Source organism: Narcine bancroftii, chromosome 4, assembly GCF_036971445.1.
Source record: "Narcine bancroftii isolate sNarBan1 chromosome 4, sNarBan1.hap1, whole genome shotgun sequence".
NCBI classification, from domain to species: Eukaryota; Metazoa; Chordata; class Chondrichthyes; order Torpediniformes; family Narcinidae; genus Narcine; species Narcine bancroftii.
In genome coordinates, this window is record NC_091472.1 from 225,420,698 (window position 1) to 225,440,533 (window position 19,836).

At 40.5% G+C, this 19,836-nt stretch overlaps 1 protein-coding gene across 6 annotated transcripts in view; it reads right to left on the reverse strand.

Annotated features, from left to right (window-relative positions):
- nbeal1 (neurobeachin-like 1) overlaps positions 1–19,836 on the reverse strand; it is a 353,839-nt gene that overhangs the window by 332,970 nt on the left and 1,033 nt on the right. The gene's annotated exons all lie outside the window — the stretch shown is intronic.

Here is a 19,836-nt window from a genome sequence, read left to right on the forward strand (position 1 = left end):
CAGTTGTTAAGCATTTTTGAGAGCTTGGTAATCTGTGAAGTGTGTTGGACTCCAAACAGAGAAATGAAGTATAAACCATTGAATGCCAACCATTGAGAAACACAGTGCAGCTATTAGATAAATAGTGAACCACAATATTTTTTCTTGAGTTTGTACTTTCAGCTTTTTTAAAAAATATAAAAAAAAGATTCTTTGTATCCTGAGTAATTTTCATCCCCAAAATAACTCTACACTTTTCTTAAAAAGATATTTGAAATTGGGGCTTTGAACAAAATTATTAATGATCTGAATATAGTCATTGTTATTTTGGATTCCATTCCCACAGTCTTCACATGCAATTTTAATTTGGTGTAACCGGAATGTGTTGGAAGATACGATTGTGCTGGAAGATACGATTGTGCCAATTGCTGCCTGTCATTGTAGACTGCCAGCATCCCAAACCAAATCCTGAACTTTGTTTTGTAATGGAGCTAGTCACAAATGTGCTCATGTTAAACGTAGTTTGGAACAAATTGATTCATTGACTGTAGAGTTGAAAGCAGAACTAAGAGGAGTAAAAAACAGAGAACCAAAACTAAGTAATTTGCAAGAAAGTTGTTGAAAGTGGGAAAGGAGCACTGTGTTTCATAGGACATTTTACTAAATCCATAAGAGGCTAAAGGATTTCCTTATTTTTAAAAAAGTTTATTGGAATGGTCCGAAGGACTTTACTGCTAACAAGGGTGGCACAGTTAGTATCGTGTGATCAGAGCGTCAATGACCCATGTTCAAATCTGGCACTGCCTATAAGAAGTTTGTATGTCCTCCCTGTGTCCGCATGGGTTTCCTCATGTTCCAAAGACATGCAGAGTTGGTAGGTTAATTGGTCACATGGGTATATTTGGGCAGCATGGGGTCATGGACCGGTCGGGCCTTTAACTATGCTTCTCCCCAAATCAAAGTTCAAATTTATTGTTGGAGTACATACACCAACCCTCTTTTCAATCTTCTTCAGCATGATGCTGAAACAAGCCATGAAAGACCTCAACAATGAAGACGCTATTTACATCCGGTACCGCACGGATGGCAGTCTCTTCAATCTGAGGCGCCTGCAAGCTCACACCAAGACACAAAAGCAACTTGTCCGTGAACTACTCTTTGCAGACGATGCCGCTTTAGTTGCCCATTCAGAGCCAGCTCTTCAGCGCTTGACATCCTGCTTTGCGGAAACTGCCAAAATGTTTGGCCTGGAAGTCAGCCTGAAGAAAACTGAAGTCCTCCATCAGCCAGCTCCCCCACATCTCCATCGGGCACACAAAACTCAAAACGGTCAACCAGTTTACCTATCTTGGCTGCACCATTTCATCGGATGCAAGGATCGACAACGAGATAGACAACAGACTCGCCAAGGCAAATAGCACCTTTGGAAGACTACATAAAAGAGTCTGGAAAAACAACCAACTGAAAAACCTCACAAAGATTAGCGTATACAGAGCTGTTGTCATACCCACACTCCTGTTCAGCTCCGAATCATGGGTCCTCTACCGGCATCACCTACGGCTCCTAGAACGCTTCCACCAGCGTTGTCTCCGCTCCATCCTCAACATTCATTGGAGCAACTTCATCCCTAACATCGAAGTACTCGAGATGGCAGAGGCCGACAGCATCGAATCCACGCTGCTGAAGATCAAACTGCGCTGGGTAGGTCACGTCTCCAGAATGGAGGACCATCGTCTTCCCAAGATCATGTTATATGGCGAGCTCTCCACTGGCCACCGTGACAGAGGTGCACCAAAGAAGAGGTTCAAGAAATCTTGAAATCTCTTGGTGCCTGCCACATTGACCACCACCAGTGGGCTGATATCGCCCCAAACCGTGCATCTTGGCGCCTCACAGTTCGGCGGGCAGCAACCTCCTTTGAAGACTGCAGAGCCCACCTCACTGACAAATGACAAAGGAGGAAAAACCCAACACCCAACCCCAACCAACCAATTTTCTCTTGCAACCGCTGCAACCGTGTCTGCCTGTCCTGCATCGGACTTGTCAGCCACAAACGAGCCTGCAGCTGACGTGGACATTACTCCTCCATAAATCTTCATCCGCGAAGCCAAGCCAAAGAAAGAAGAAATGTGTACACACACACACATCCACCACTGTAGCTATAAACAAGCAATACATTTCCACTTGTTTGATGGGAGGTACCAGCCAGAACATAGAGGATAACTCCATTATACTTTAACAGAAAAGGGCAGAACATTCCACACACCAACATGTCAATCCATCGTCTCAAGCACTGCCAAACCAAGGATACCCACAAATTAGAGGAACAAAATCTAATATTCTGTTTGGGCACTCAACATCAGACAGCAATATCAACTTCTCCAATTTCGTTAAAACCCTCCCCTAATGTATCTTAGATTCTGAACTTTAAATGAATGGGAGGGGAGGTAGGGAGGGTGGGAGGGGAGGAGGGGAGGAGGGGGGGGGAGAAAACGACACTGTATATATTTGAAAAGGAAAATGTATACATCTTGATCAATGTGGTTTATAGTGTGAAAAATAAAAAAAATTTAAAAACCCTCCCCAGAGTCTCTTTCCCTATCCCATCCATCTCCTTTCCTCCAGTTCCTATCCCCTTCCCTCTCAATTCAGAGAAATACATCCTCTTCCTATCACCAGCTTTTTTGCTCTTCTACCCTCCCAACCATGACCTCCTACCCATTAGCTTTGATTCCTCCTCCTACCTCTCCACACTTTTTAAAAAAAAAATAAAGGGCTCAAGCCTGAAACATTGGTTGCACTTTACTTCCTGTAGATGCTGTGACCTAATGAGTTTCTCCAGCACTTTTGTGTATTGCACTGCAATCACAGTAATGTTTTTTAGACTGCAATGTCAGGGGGAAAAAAAACACTGAAAAAAATTAACATAATTACTGCCCGTGTAGTCATTCACACTGGGCACCTTTTTAGGCTGCAAGTTCCTGAGTGCAACAGTCCTGGTGGTTGGACGTGCAATAGAGTGGAAGACTCGCTGAATTTTTCTGGAACGATTTACACTGCAGGCTTCCTCCAAAAAGCTGTTGGGGTCCTGCAGGATAAATCGCGGTGCAGGAATGGACTCATAATTCCTGCACATTCCTTTTTAGACTGCCCAGGTAGTGACAAAATTCCTTGATTGTGCAATTACATGCCTGCGTCTAAAACAACCCCCTGGTGTCTGCAGATTTCCTTGTTTAACTACATTTTTCCATTTCATGCTCTGGGCCTGAAAATACCCTTTGAGCATTTTTTTTGTCATCACATTTCTAAATCTGCTTCAAAATATTACTTTATGACCTTAACCATTTGGAGGCTTAAATCTCACTCCTCCTGCTGACTAGCGTTGAAAGAGCTTAAGCACTTAATAGGAGCAAAGCTTAAAAAGCCAGGCTCTGGGAACCCATAATTTAGTACTAATCTTGAATTTGTTTAATGAAAATGCTGACTTATACAATTAAGCCCTCGAAGCAGTCACAAGAGTCCTAAAATGTAATAACTTAAAAATAAAGTTTTTTTTAAAGTCCCAGGAAAGCCTATTGAAATACTGAAATGAATTGTATCGACAATTTAACAATTGGTACCTTAATCCATTCTAAATTGTTATCAGCTCCTAGATTGTAAAAGGTCAAGCCAAATATTTAAAGACTGACCACAATGACTTTCTACATTCCTTTATCCCAGTGAAGTTAAATATAAAATCAGGAATGCAGCCCTGAAACTTTAGATGAGACCAATGTGAATCGCCACAACACAAATCTAATCTCCATTTGAGTTCTGCTAAATTCAGAAATCTTATTATTTTCACTTTCTACATGATTAAACTCATTTGCTATATCTTTTATTTCAATGATTAAATGTTGCAACTGTAGTATCTGCTAAGGCAGCACTACGGAGTCGAGACGTCCACACAGTGCAAGGGTGAACTTTATAGAAACTGACTTTATTGTTTGAATTCCTCAAGCTGCAAGAAGGCTTCCGGAGGTGACATCTGCGCATTGCGGCATCATCAGTGGTGCGCCCCCCAGAAGCGGTGATGTCCCCTGGGTTTGGCAGGCTTCAGGAGTTAAGGTGGACCCGCGCCATTCTGAGTCGGACGACTGGAGCGGCAATTCAGTCTGTCTGACTGCGCGATCACTCTGCCACTGCACCACACCCCCCCCCCCACACCCCCAAATCACTGGCAGTAGGTTAGTAGGTTATCATACAGTCTTTGGGCAGGTGGCCTCTGCATCTGACCTGGGGATCTGGGACAGGCTGGCCTAAGTCCAGATGCGCTGCCTTGAAACGGTCGATCATGAACCTGCCCTGTTGGCCGCCAATGTCTAGTGTAAAAATTACACCGTCCCGCTGCCACTCCTTGAATGGGCCTTCGTAGGGGCACTGGAGGGGTGTTCCTTGCTGTCCTCTACGGATGAAAACATAGTCTGTGGACTAAAGGTCCGTGGGGATGTGGCAGAGTGGAGAGCCGTGTCGGGAAGGTGGCATGGGTTTGTTTACCCGCTTGAACCCTCAATCGCTGGAGGACGTCTATGACATTAAGCTGTGGGTCGGGAGTTTGAAGATAATATCCCCGGGGATGGTAAGTGGGAAGCCATACACCATCTCAGCAGACGATGCTGGTAGGTTTTCCTTCAGTGCTGTGCAGATGCGTAAGAGCACCCATGGGAGTTCATCCATCCAATTTGGGCCTCGTAGTCAAGCTTTTAGGGCTGCCTTCAGGTGGTGGTGGAAACACTCGACCAGGCCGTTTGCCTGAGGATGGTAGGCCGTGGTGTGGTGCAACTCGCTGCTGCAGACCTTGGTTAGGTCAGCCCAGAGTGAGGAAGTGAACTGGGCCCCTCGATCAGAGGTGATGTGGGTTGGGACTCCGAAACATGTGTCCCAAGTGGACAAGGCAGCTCTGGCGCAAGTCTCTGTGTTGCATGTGGGTAGGGGTAAGGCTTCTGGCAGCCTCTATCCTCAAGGACCCCCACCACCCAGGCCATGACTTCTTTACTCTGCATCCATCAAGAAAAAAGTACATGAGCCTGAAAACCAGCACCCAACAGATTCCTGAATGATCAATGAACCGAAGATACTACCTTTGACTTAGCATGCACTATCTTTATTTATTGCTGTAAAGTGGTTTATATGCATTGTAATGCTGCCACAAAATAACAAATTTCATGACATTAAATTCTAATTCTACTTTCACAATCATGGCTTAATATCCCACAATAAAAAATAGCAACAATTAAGGGAATTTAACAAAAGTTCACAAGATTCTCCTTAGAGCCAAGAAGGTAAAGAGGTGAAGAATAAAACACAAGAGTCTGCAGACAGCATGATTGAAATAAAAACAAAATGCTGGAGAAACTCAACAGGTTAAGAGACTAATTTAGCAGAGATGTTTAAAATTTTACAGGATTTTGATGGGGAGAATTCAATGGGAAAGGAATTGTTTCTTCCAGCTCTATGGACAAGAACCAGAGAGCACAAACTGTAGGCAAGTCAACCAAAAATAGATTATTTTTAAAAAATACATTTGGCTATTTCATCTAAGGAGGAACATTCTGCCTGAAGAATTGTGATAGCAGACCAACAATAACTTTCAAAAGGTGAACTGGATAGACTGGAAAAAGACTGTCAGGAAGGAGAATTGATCTAAGTAAATGGATGCTTCAGAGAGCTAACACCTGTGTAATAGGCCACACATTCTCCTTCAACAACGTAACTCAAAGATTAATGCCAAAGACAAGAAATGGAGTGAATGCCCAAATGAAGGTTTAAAAAAAAAGCCTCATCTCCAATAGATGTTCTCATCTATGGGAATGATGGTTTGATGGGAACAATTGGGCAAATATTAAGCGCATTGTTGGGTTCAACCACCAGCTGTCAATTTCCACATTAAATTAAAAGTGACATCCAGCATTCAAGATGCTTCCTTTGTGTTCCAGTTTTAAAACAGGGAAGAAAATAAATGATCAGAATCTTCAACTTGTTATGCACGTTGGAGAAAATGACAACTTGCCATTTTAAGATCCCAGCTGCTGCAGGCACTGAAAGGATAGAAGGCACTGTCAAACCAATACAACTTTATTATGCTGAAGGACTACCATGACTCTGGCAAAACTATCAAGAGAAGCTGTTTAAAGTGAAGACCCATGTTCCTTAGGCACTACTGAACAAAATGATGACTCCACCAAGAATATGGCACGTTTTTTGTTTCACACATTAAAACTGCTGAAACAAAACATTTGCAAAGTTAAAACTTTGCACTGCTGCGCCAACTCACCATACCAGCAAATCCCAAGTGCCCAGGAGTTTGGTCAGCTCAAAATTACCAGCTGCATTAAAATTTCTCCATCATAATCCTCTGCTGACCCACAAGTTCAAGCTGTTTTTAATTATAGTTTTGATGTAATTACAATCCATACAATTGGAGATTTCAAGGCACAAGTCTAATTATATCTTTGCATATTTTCTTATGACACAGAAGAAACCTATTCAGCCCTCTAAGCCTCCAGAAGCTCTCGGAGTCTCATCAGTCCCACTCCCCTTCATTTTGTACTTTACTCGCTTCTAGCTAATGGTATAAACAGCTTTTTCTCACAATGTTTCATTCAAGAACAGTGCACTTTTGAATGAATGGAATGCCAAAGCTTTGTTCAGTGAAATTAAGTAGTCTAGCCACCTTTTGGGTGCCTCTCCAATATGGTGACAGGTAAAATTGCAAACAAGTTCTATCACTAGGAAATCAGAGTGCAAAGAAACTAAAGACTACTGTATTTGACGACATACAAGATCCACCTCCCCCCCGGGTCTTGTAGGAGAAGTTGAAATTAGGGTGAATATGGAATAATGCCGACAGTGACCATCGCCGCTGCGTAGTTCACTCGCATCACGTTGGGGGCCAGAGATGGGCTGTCAGAGGGAATGGAGCAGTGCGATCCGTGTGGGGGCTGCTGGCGGGAGACTCTCCCAGCAGCCCACTAATCAATCCCCGCACTAGTCCCACTTCCTTCTTGGAATGGGGCAGTGGGACTAGCACAGGGACCGACCAACAACAAGCTGCCAGGAAAGAGCAGGCAATGGGACCAGTGTGGGGACTAACAGTCGCAGTTTACTTTTATAAAATCTTTTCTGCTATAGCTAAGCTGCTTTTATTCTCTTGTAAATTACAGTAGTATTATCATTAAAAAGATTTTTCCTGTGGTTCTTGTTGCTCGTTTTGTCCTTTTTTTTCTCCTATACTGTAGCTACATATTTAAATAACATTAAATGCTTACCCGTAAATACACTCAAAAATATTCCCCATTGAAATGGGGGTCTTATAAGCTGTAAAATACAGTCATTGTAAATTATATTCAACATTACTTGACCACGTCTTGAAAAATAAGCATGATGTAAAAGTATTGAAACAGCAAATTGAAAGGAGTTGCAAATAAAACACATACTATTTGACAAAACATCCAAGTTCAAAAATAAAATGTCAAAGATGTACATTCATCGTGCTGACAAGTAAAAAGATTCTAAAGTGTGAAGCAACAATGACACTCCTGGCCCCTTAGCCAAAAGTTTGCAAAAGTGTTACTTGGGACCCTACTCCCAAGTGTGGAGATATGAGAGTGCACCAATAAATCACTAAATATCAGAACCTTCGAAGCAGCAGCTTTGTCACGCCTGCAACATGGGAAACATAGCTGTATACACAGTAACATAAAATGTGATGTGAAGTGAAATGCTGTCTAGAGAACCCTCTAAAAGTCCAAACCTACTTGCAATGTTAAAATAATAGTGTATAATAATATCCCTCAATGCAAACTGTAATACTTGTGAATAGCTTTTTAGCAACTAATCAAAAAGAACTAGCAGCCCCCTCATTTTAGCAGATAAAAGGTTTCAGAAGCACCAGCAGTTTATCACCACCAAAGCCATCTGCTACAGCTAATTGTACACCCAAACCAAGAAATGAAATCCATTTCCCAGCTCTCTGCAAATCAAAAAGTAAATTTGCTTATAAATCCTCACCTCTCAATCTGAAATGTCACCTTTCACGGGATTATCATTCTACCCAAGATTAATGTTCAAAGCTCATTATAACAGTGAGAATATGTTGTCAATGACAACACATCAGGAAAATTTTAGTCTGCTCACCAATATTATTTACAACAACAGCAGAATGCAGGAAACACTCAGCAGGTCAGGCAGCATGTGTAGAAAGAGAATCGTGGTTAGCATCTCAGGTCAAGAAGCCTCAAGGTGAAACAAAGCATTTCTCTTCGTAGATACTGCCTGACCATTTTCTGTTTTTCCTCAACATTCCAGCATCTGCAGTTTTCTTTCAACATATTTTATAAAAATAACCCTACCTTATTACAGAATAGATTGCATTAATGGGATGGTGATTTCTTATACAGGTTAAATTTGGAGGGGTTCAGGCAGAATAATAGCTCTGCAAAGACTAAATGAGCTGAAGGACCTGTTTCTGTGTTATCATTTGCTATGGTTCTAAATTAGACAATAGATCATAAATTAATATGGAAGAATAACTGTGGGTTGGGACATCAAACCATAGATATTCTTCCACATTAAGTGATGCAACTCATTTCAGTTTACTTCTTTCAATATACATTCCGTAGCTCCATCCATCCATTTGAGAAATTCCACATCATTATAACTGGTCACCAGGATTCTTTGGCAACACGATCTGCTGGAGAAACTCAGCACGTCAACAAGTATCTGTGGAAGAAATAAGAATCACCACTGATATGGGCCAGAACCCTTCATCAGGACAGACAATCCAGCAGGTTGCGTGTGCTCCAGAATCTGCTATTACTCCATTTACACCGGGATCTCTTTGTTGCATTAAATCTCAAAACCAGGAGATTTCTGGCCATAAAGTTAATATAACTTTAACAAAAAGCTACAGATGCAAATTCAACAGCAGCTTTTTAAAGGGAAAATTGAAAATATGTGAAAAGAGAAAACATGCAAGAACAATGGAAAGTGACTATCAGAATGTCTCTCTCAGCAAGCCTCCATGTCTACTATATACATCCAATCCGGAATGTTCTATTCCAAGGACCTTATCATTTCTCAATCAATTCTCAGGTTAAAAATTGAAATTTGCAGAAGAGTGAATTATTCCCTTTGGGATCTTCCTGCTCTTTTGATTCCTCATTCCCTTTTAAAATTGATGAAAGCAAATTTAATTATTTAGGTATTACTAGAAAGATCACCAACTTTTCTTACTTTATTGAATCATATTAAGAAATCCTTATCTCAATGGTCTCCTCTTTTGAGGACGTTAATAGGGAGGGTTAATGTTATTAAGATGAATATCCTTATAGGTTTCCCCAGTACTTGCTCCCAAATCATTTTTTGATTCATTAGACTCCATTATTTCCTCTTTTATTTGGAAAAATAAGCATCCCCATTTGAAAAATAATCTTCCTTCAAAATACCAAAAGAAATGGGGACTTAGTATTACCTAACCCTAACTGGACAGCCAACACAAGATATATCATTATTTGGATACAACAATGAATATTGAGGGGCCTCAAGATGGATTAGATATTAAATCCATTAAAAGATATTCTTTTAAATCTCAATTTGCCTTTTTTTTCTCTCCAAATTAACTGCAAATTTGGTAGTTAGACATACTTTGTGCATTTGGTTCCAATTTAGAGAGCATTTTGGTTATCATAGATTTTTATTAATTAGTCTAATTTTGCATTCCTCTTTTTAAATAACCTCAGTTCAAGACATTGAATAACAAACCTAGACCATTGAAAATATCCAATCTTTCTTGGACTTGTATACAGACCAAAACTTTGAATCTTTTGAGCAATTTTCTGCCAAATTTAAATTACCTAATCAACATTTTTTTCACTATTTACAGATTAGGAGCTTCTTAAACTCCTTACGTCGAGGCTTTCCCAGGACTTAGATTTTAATCTTATCTGGGAAGTATATAATTTTAGACCTAATCAGAAAGAACAACTTTCGCCCCTCCTAAGATTTAGCAATAGTTCTTTATCCAACATTTAATTGGGGAACATGACTTAACAAATGTTTGCTGAAGGTACATGGGAGTCTATTTTGAAAACTGTACATTCACCCACTCTCTGTGATAGACATTCCTTATTCCAATTTAAAGTCCATAGGGCCCACTATTCAATTAGCTGAATTTTACCCCAAAAATATCCTCTAAATGTGATAAGTGTACAACTCAGGAAGGGACTTTATATAAGTTTTGGATAGGTCCCACCCTTTGTAATACTGGAAAGATGCATTTAGTACATTATCTTTAATTCTTGATATAAATTTGTCTCAGAGCCCTTTTATTGCTAATTTTGGAATGAGTGGACCAATGGACTCAATTTTGACTCCATCTCAATCCCATGTTGTGACTTTTGGTTCCCTGATTTCTAGAAGGCTTATTTTGCTGCAGTGGAAGATGTTGTCCCTCCCATGGCATCCCTCTCACTAGAGAAAATTAGGTGCTCAACTACTAAAATGAGTTTAAAAAAATTCTGAGGTTCCTTTTTCAATTATGTTCAAATTTTATAGTTCAATTATTTTTTCTTTTTATAATTACTTTTTCTCTTTTATATTTCTTGAACAATTAGTATTGAAATTAGTAGTTGACTCCTAGCCTTGTTATTAGATTTGTTTTATAGATTTTTTTCCTTTATTTTTAAATATCAATAACATGGATCATATGCATCTTGTTTACTGTTGCTTACTATCTGTAATTTTAGTTTATTTCTATTTGAACTTTATATCAAATGAAGTACATTTGATATAAGGTTCAAATATCAGATCTAAAAAAACAATTAAAAATTTGAAAAGAAAGAAGATTTCAGTGTATGGTGATGTGCCATTCTCATGGATTACCTCCTGTGCTTTGTCGGACAAGGTATCTAGAAACATGCAAGGAGAGACGAGTCTTCCAGCATCTCTCTGCAGGGTCCTATTGCCTGGTAGTTAGGCTGCGAGCCCTGTACAGGCTTAAACCACCTGTAGAACAGACCCAGAGGGATTTCCCCCGACCCACCCCCACCCCCACCCCAAGATAGTGGAGAACTCACGATGTCGGCGCCCATGTTTGATAGGCCAGACCATAAGGGTTGGCTCTGGGAGATGAGCAGATTAACACAAGGCACCAGAGCAAGAGATCCCTTCCCCCCCCCCCCCCCTCCGCTCCCTCTGCCAAGCAGGAGAAGCCTGGGAGAAGTATCGTCAGGATAAGAGACCACAGCAGCTGAATAACAAGGAGCTTGAAAGCTGGAGGCCTATTAGAGAGTGGCTCGTGGGAACCAAGTATCAGAAGCAGGGTTCATGAGATTACTGATGGTGAGCAGGGTCCCAAGTCCTCCTATTTAGAACAGGAGCCAAGGAGGGTGATGTGAATGCTTGCATCTCGAGTTTAGTTATGTGGCTAGTGGGCATGGGAGCGCAGAAGGCAGTAGCACCAGAGGAGGTAGCTGGATCCGTGTCTCTGAAGGGACTTTTTGCCTCTTTCTCTTCTTGGGTGGGGCATTGGACTAGTGGTACTTCATTATGTACCTTTATGGGCAAACAAAAATAAATAAATTGTGCATTAATGTACATGACAAATAAAAGAATCAATTAGTCCAGGTTTTGACCTATCATCTTAAAATTGCTCTTTCGTCTATGAAAATTTTCCTAAAGCCTGGATTGCTCCTTTCATAAAAAAACAAGGACCCTCTTGCCAAATTCTTCATGTATTTGGAACATACAGCAGAAAAAAAAATGCCTCATTTAAAATGTTCTTTCTGGCTTCTCTGGACTTTTACTTAGATCTGAACAAACTTCTTCCATTTACATCAAAGCACTATTATATATACAATGCAAATATTTCACTTCTATGTAAACCAGCCTAAACAAATTATGAATTTTTATTGAAGTTTAAAATCCAAGTTTACTTAAGGCACTTTCTCCCTGAAGGATTTCAGACTGGCCTGGCTACATCACTTTTGAATGTTGGTAAGTGGTTCATCATGAAAAGTATCTCAATCATACTCATCCCAATCTGGCTCACAGATTCACATGCAAACAACTAATAAAAGGTCATCAAAGAACAGAGAATTCAAGTTCATAGCCGTGAAACAAGAGTGCAAAGGCCAATTATAACATCCATGATCCTCAACTGACCTAGGAACAGACCATGATCAATCTGACCATGAAAATGTTAAGGTTCCTTTTAATGTCACGTATCAGTAATAACACAAGAACAGATGAAATAGAGCCATCCCATTGAGCCTGCTCCGCCATTAAGAGATAAAGGTTGATCTGATGATATGCTCGTTTCCACCTACCTGCCCTTTTTCCATATCCTTCAATTCTCCGGCTACATAAAAATCTATCCAACCTTACTTTAAATATATTCACTGAGATAGCCTTCACAGTGAATTCCATGTATTAACCACTCTTTTAAAAAGCAGCTCCTCCTGATCTCCATTCTAAATCTACCACCCAGGTTCTTGAGGCTAATAATACATTAAAAATCTTTTTTTTAAAAACTTTATTTAAAGATTTTATCACATGAATAAAACAAAAAAATTACATTTAAAGAAAAATAAAAATAAAGCAATTATTACAACACAGCATCAATGACCTAACTTAAATCAGTCTAACCCCCCCCATATATATGGCCACTAAAAAAAAATCTATATATATAAAAAAACCCACCCTTCCCCCCAAAATAAAGAGTGAAGAATTAATAAAGTTATTATATATTTAAAAAAAACTCACAAACAAAAAAAATAACAAGTAAAAATACTAATTAAAAAAGTTATCAAATCTAAAATATCACACATAAAACATATTTAAATCAAACTTAATTGCATGTACTTAACAAATGGAGTCCACTTCATCTTATAAAAAGGCATCTTATCTTGAATTGAAAAAGATATCTTTTCCATAATTAAACTTCATCTCTAAATACCACCTATCTAAGGTTAGTATATTTCTGTCTTTCCAAGTAAGCGCTATACATTTCTTGGCCACCGCTAAGGCTAAATAGATAAAAGAAATCTGATAATCATTTAAGCCTAAGTCAATTAATGATTGCATATTCCCTAATAAAAATATATCAGGATCTAATACAACATAGATATTATATAAACTATTAAATATAGATTGAATACCTTCCCAAAACTGTTGCAATCGATCACAAAACCAAACTGTATGTAAAAAAGTATTGGCCGTCTGATCACAACGAAAACAACAATCTGACTTACTAAGACCAAATTTTTCTAATTTCTCTGGTGTTAAATATAATTGATGTATAAAATTATAATTAATCATCGCTAATCTAGCATTAATCAATTTCCGAATACATTAAAAATCTAATATAACATGATATACTTCATCTTTTGTCTTACCCAAATCAAAAAAATCATCATGAACATTGCACAACACCCCAAACATTAGGAGAAATAAAAGCAGAGGAGAGTACCTTCAGAGACATTGAGTGTCTGTGGATTCACTTCTAGTGCTCTCTCAGCCTCTCCAGGAACACAGATCCAGTTCAAACCATCTCCATCCCAAGCTCCAGATGCAAACTTCCATTATGATCAGGAAGAATTCAGTGCCCAAGGCCTTTCGGGAGCCATTCTTTCCCTCAGCATCCTCTTGAATATTGGTACTAATGCCTGGTTTGCAGCCTGTGTGAGCCCTTCAACCACTGTTGCCAACAGCCTGTATCCTCTGTGGGTCCTCCAGTGACTAGACCCCCTCTCTAGTCTGCTGCTGTGGTCACCATCATGTAGGATCGTTCCAATGCTTCTCTCAGGGGATATTCCCCGTTTCTGGTGCCCTGTGCCAGTCTGCTAACTCTCCCCCCACCACCCCCCAAGAATTTGCACCCCTTGTGGTATGCAGCCCAGCACAGGTGCTACCATCTTGGTTCCAGGATTTAAAAAAAAATCTTTAGCTTCTTTAACAGACCATTCAAGTCTGTTCTGGAAAATCAGCATTTGGACCGCGGGCAGTAGGATCCTGGGGTGTGGCGCTGTGTTGCCACTCCCAGGTCCACACTACCACGGCCGTTACAGTAGCGCCCCCTTTTTTGTGAAAATTATCACAAATAGCAATGTGGAGAGACTTAGGGGATAGTGAAGAACCTTAAAAGACTAAAATCTGTGGAATCTGCTCAGGATTAATGCTTTAAATAACCTATAATATTTTACTTCTTAAGTATATTAAAGAAATGCACTTGCTTTAATCTATTTTAATCTGCTTTTAAGAACAAATGTAATTGAATTTTGAATTACTTTCCCTTTCTAATGTTAAAACAGAATACACACAACTGTGTTAAAAGTTCACTGCAACCATATTTCATTCAGCTTTAAATTGCAGGGGAGACTGTGATCATTCAAGGCTGTGTCATTGCTCCAACCTTCTCAATATTTCTCTCTGCAATTTTACACCTCATCAAGAACAGGTTTCACACTGGAATGCAGCAAACCTGCTCAATCAAAATTATTTAAATTCCGGAATAAAAGCGCTGCCAGGTTAAAACCTCTATAATTAGTGAACAATGCTAGGCCAGTGAAAATGTTCCTAAAGTGTCCAATGTTCAATGAGTGTTTATCATCATATACATAGTACAATGTACAGATGCACAAAAATTCTTACTTGCTGCTTTATTCATACATGACAAAAGTGGTTTCATTTAGGCTGTGAAAGACATTTCATAAATGAGCCTTTTATTTTCTGTTTTCAAATTGATTTGTCCATTTCCCGCCCCCCCCCCCCACCCACCCCATAGAATGGACAACCTCAAATTCAGTGCTAATCCTCTAATTTGGACTCAATTATGGTTTTTAGTCTGCGGCGTGGGGGGGGGGGAAACACAGAAAAAAATTAACAGAATGTGCTCACTCACATTGGGCTCCTTTTTTTTTAAGGCTGTAAGTACCTGAGTGCACGTCTCGGTGGTTGGACGTGCAATAGAATGGATAACTGCCAACTAATTTTTCTGGTACCATTTACACTGCAGGCTTCCTCCAAAAGGTTAGGTGCAGGAATGGACTCAAAATTCCTGCACCTTCCTTTTTAGACAGCCCGTGTATTGGCAAAATTCCTCGATTGTGCCGCTACATGCCTGCAGTCTGAAAACCATAAATGAAGCAAAGACAAGCAGGTATTTCACTTCTCCAGGATGAACACAGTTCAATAGCAATTCAAGGATGAGCACATCTCCACAGCTCATCCACTTCAAAGGCACCATTCAATAGATGATTATACAGATTATTTCAAGTACTATCTGATTATGGATCTATTCATTCCAACCACACAGACCCCAGCAAGTACCAAGGTCTGTGATTAAATAATATTCAACATATTGTCAACTGATTTAAGGTCATCATATATTTTCAAAATAATTTATGGAATTAAAAAGATGAGAAGTATCTACAAACAACTAAAGCTACTAGAATCAAAAACTGAGAATTTAGACAAAACCAATGGGGTAACAAAATGCATCCACTTTTACACCTATTGCTTGTGAAGACAAAATGAGCAATAATTTTGCTCCAAATACACGTGTTTGTTTTAAGATTTTGTCCATCCACCCAGAGTTAGCGTTACCAAATGTAAACCAGCCTCAGCAATGTTGAAGCTTAACTGTGGATGTGCCCATTCTTCTGTTCAAAGACAGGCTGAGTATATTTCCGCAAACCCTCGCAGTTCCTTTCACCTTGTATCCTTTCTTCATTGGTTCATCGAATGATTTGATGGCTGGTTCAGATTGTGGGAAGGCATCATACCTGAGCCTCAATCAACACCAACACAAATACAGAACTAATGCATCAGGATCAGAAGCAGAAAAGTGAAAATTAGCTGCTGCTGTCAGAGCTCATCTGTCAACTCACAACAGAAAATGTAAATTTAGATATCAGAAAAGTGTACAATCACATGGTTGCAATTCTTTCAATTTCTGCATTCAATGTCTTTCTTCCTGGACATTGTTTGTCCCCTTGTAACACGTGAACAGAAGGCAGCACCACCGTGACTGAAACTCAGATACGATGGGGGTTAATTACGGAGTGGATTGGTTAATAATGAAGAGTGACCAATTCACACAAGGGCATGAATGGGGTGCAAGGCTTGGTCAAGGCTCAGATGGATTAACCTGCTTTTGCTGTATTTCTGCTAATTTTGTTGACTCACAACTGGAAAATACAATATCTATTCCACATTCTTGGGCTTTGCAAATCTAATCAATTCTACTCCTTGGCCTTCTCATCGAATATTTGTGACATTCTTGGGGGCATCAGTGTTGGAACTATTGCTTTTCTGATTTATATTAACGTTTTGGTCACGAGGCACAAATGCAAGTTTTCTAAGTGATATAAAAGTTTGAAATCTTGCTATTGAAAAGTGAAATGACAGGATATAAACAGACTGGTGACGTGGATGGAAGAAATCTTTCATGTCATGAAGTACAAACTGATTCTAAGGAAAAGAGGCAAAATAATCTAAATGATGCTATTTTAAAGAGGTGCAGGGATGAGGAGAAAAGGATATACGACACATGCTTACATCTTTCAAGTCAAGTTCAAAGAGCTGTTAAAATTCTGATGAGAGCCTTGGCATTATAAATCAAGGCAGATTTGAAAATTAGTCTGAACTTTTATAAAATTAGTTCAAATGCCAACTGGAACAAGAGCGAAAGATTTTCAAAAACAGTACAAAAGGGATTTTACTTCCACAAGTTAAAAAAATTTTTATTAGGAATTTAAAATTTTTTAAAATGACAAATGCACAGCATCATGCACTAGTTAAGAAGAGAGGTGTATAGCAGACATCAGCGGCAAAAAGGAGCAATGAGGGGCTTGAGGAGTATAAAAATAAAAGAAAAAATGTAAGAAATCAGGAGGGCCAAAAGATGAGGTTGCTTTGGTCAACAAGGTGACAGATACTCCTAAGGGAATCTACAAGTATATATAGACCAAAAAAAAATATTAAGGGACAAAATTGGTCCTTTTGAAGATCAGAGTGGTTGGCTTTGTATGGAGCCAAAAGTGATGGAGATCTTGAATTTTTTTTTCCCACTCAGGAAACTGGCAGAAAGTCTATGAAAGCGAGCCAAACAAGCAGTGAGGTCATGGAACCAATGCATATTGGAGGAGGAAGTGCAATAATGGGGAATAAATCCTCAGGGCCTGACAAGGCATTCTCTTGGACCTTAAGGGAGGCCAGTGTAGAAACTGCAGCGGCCCTGGCAGATACATTTAGTACATCCTTAGCCATGGGTGAGATGCTATAGGATTGGAGGGTGGCTCAGTTGTTCAAAAACAGCTCTGAAAATAATCCAAGAAATTATGGGCCAGTGAGCCTGACATTAGTAAGCTATTGGAGGGTGTTCTCAAAGATCAGATATACAAGAATTTGGATAGACAGAGACTGATTAGAGATAGTCAACATGGCTTTGTGCCTGGTAGGTCATGTGTAACTGATCTTACAGAAGTTTTCAAGGAGGTTACTTACTGGGAAAGGCCATGACTACATGAACTTTAATAAGGTTCAGTGGCACCTGGTTTCATAAGCAGTCCAATCTCGGAATCGAAACAGGCTCAGGACTGGTCAGTACTTGTAGGGGAGACCACCTGGGAACACCACGTGCTGTGGGTTTCTATGAGAGGCGCTGAACAAAGTGGCAACTTTCTGTCTGCCTTACGGTAGGCAAAAGTTGAAGAATTTTATGTTACATTCTAAATGTAGTATTACGTGACAATAATGGAGCCACACAGAAAACAGGGAATTGAGGAGTGCAGTAGAACAGAGGAATCTGGTAATACAGATACACAATTCCCTGAAAGAGGTGTCACGGGTAGATAAAGAGTGTTTTTGTCACGTTGGTCTTCATAAATCAAAGTACTGAGTATAGGTGTTGGGATGTTATGGTGAGTTATACAAGACATTGATGAGATTGAAAAAGTGCAGAAGAGATTTACAAGGATTTTGCCAGAACATAAAGAACTGTTACAGGGAAAGGTTAAAAAGATTATTCCCTGAAGCGTAGAAGAATGAGGGGAGATTTGATAGAGGTATACAAAATTATGATGGGTAGAGATCAATAAAATGAAAGCATACATTTCCACTGAGATTAAAACTAGAGGAGATGTGGGGGGGCTGGTAGTCATGGTGGGGAGCTGGCTGATGGAGGACCTCAGTTTTCTTCAGGCTGACTTCCAGGCCAAACATTTTGGCAGTTTCCGCAAAGCAGGACGTCAAGCGCTGAAGAGCTGGCTCTGAATGGGCAACTAAAGCGGCATCATCTGCAAAGAGTAGTTCACGGACAAGTTTCTCTTGTGTCTTGGTGTGAGCTTGCAGGCGCCTCAGATTGAAGAGACTGCCATCCGTGCGGTACCGGATGTAAACAGCGTCTTCATTGTTGGGGTCTTTCATGGCTTGGTTCAGCATCATGCTGAAGAAGATTGAAAAGAGGGTTGGTGCCAGAACACAGCCTTGCTTCACGCCATTGTTAATGGAGAAGGGTTCAGAGAGCTCATTGCTGTATCTGACCCGACCTTGTTGGTTTTCGTGCAGTTGGATAATCATGTTGAGGAACTTTGGGGGACATCCGATGCGCTCTAGTATTTGCCAAAGCCCTTTCCTGCTCACGGTGTCGAAGGCTTTGGTGAGGTCAACAAAGGTGATGTAGAGTCCTTTGTTTTGTTCTCTGCACATCCCACATCTCCATCGGGCACACAAAACTCAAAACGGTCAACCAGTTTACCTATCTCGGCTGCACCATTTCATCAGATGCAAGGATCGACAATGAGATAGACAACAGACTCGCCAAGGCAAATAGCGCCTTTGGAAGACTACACAAAAGAGTCTGGAAAAACAACCAACTGAAAAACCTCACAAAGATAAGCGTATACAGAGCCGTTGTCATACCCACACTCCTGTTCGGCTCCGAATCATGGGTCCTCTACCGGCACCACCTACGGCTCCTAGAACGCTTCCACCAGCGTTGTCTCCGCTCCATCCTCAACATCCATTGGAGCGCTCACACCCCTAACGTCGAGGTACTCGAGATGGCAGAGGTCGACAGCATCGAGTCCACGCTGCTGAAGATCCAGCTGCGCTGGATGGGTCACGTCTCCAGAATGGAGGACCATCGCCTTCCCAAGATCGTATTATATGGCGAGCTCTCCACTGGCCACCGTGACAGAGGTGCACCAAAGAAAAGGTACAAGGACTGCCTAAAGAAATCTCTTGGTGCCTGCCACATTGACCACCGCCAGTGGGCTGATAACGCCTCAAACCGTGCATCTTGGCGCCTCACAGTTTGGCGGGCAGCAGCCTCCTTTGAAGAAGACCGCAGAGCCCACCTCACTGACAAAAGGCAAAGGAGGAAAAACCCAACACCCAACCCCAACCAACCAATTTTCCCTTGCAACCGCTGCAATCGTGTCTGCCTGTCCCGCATCGGACTGGTCAGACACAAACGAGCCTGCAGCTGACGTGGACTTTTTTACCCCCTCCATAAATCTTCGTCCGCGAAGCCAAGCCAAAGAAGGAAAACTAGAGGACATGAGTGAGGGTGTAGGGGAAAGGTTTAAAGGGAAAATTAGTGGGAACTTCTTCACACAGAGTGGTGGGAGCATGGAATGAGCTGCCAACTGAATTGGTGAATGCAAGCTTAACTTTGAGATTTAAGAATAATTTGGATGGGTACATGGGAGGGGTATGGTTCAGGTAGTTGCACTGGACAGAATAATAGTTCAGCAATGACTAGAAGAGCCGAACAGCCTGTTTCTGTGCTGTAATGAACCTAGAGTTCTATCACCT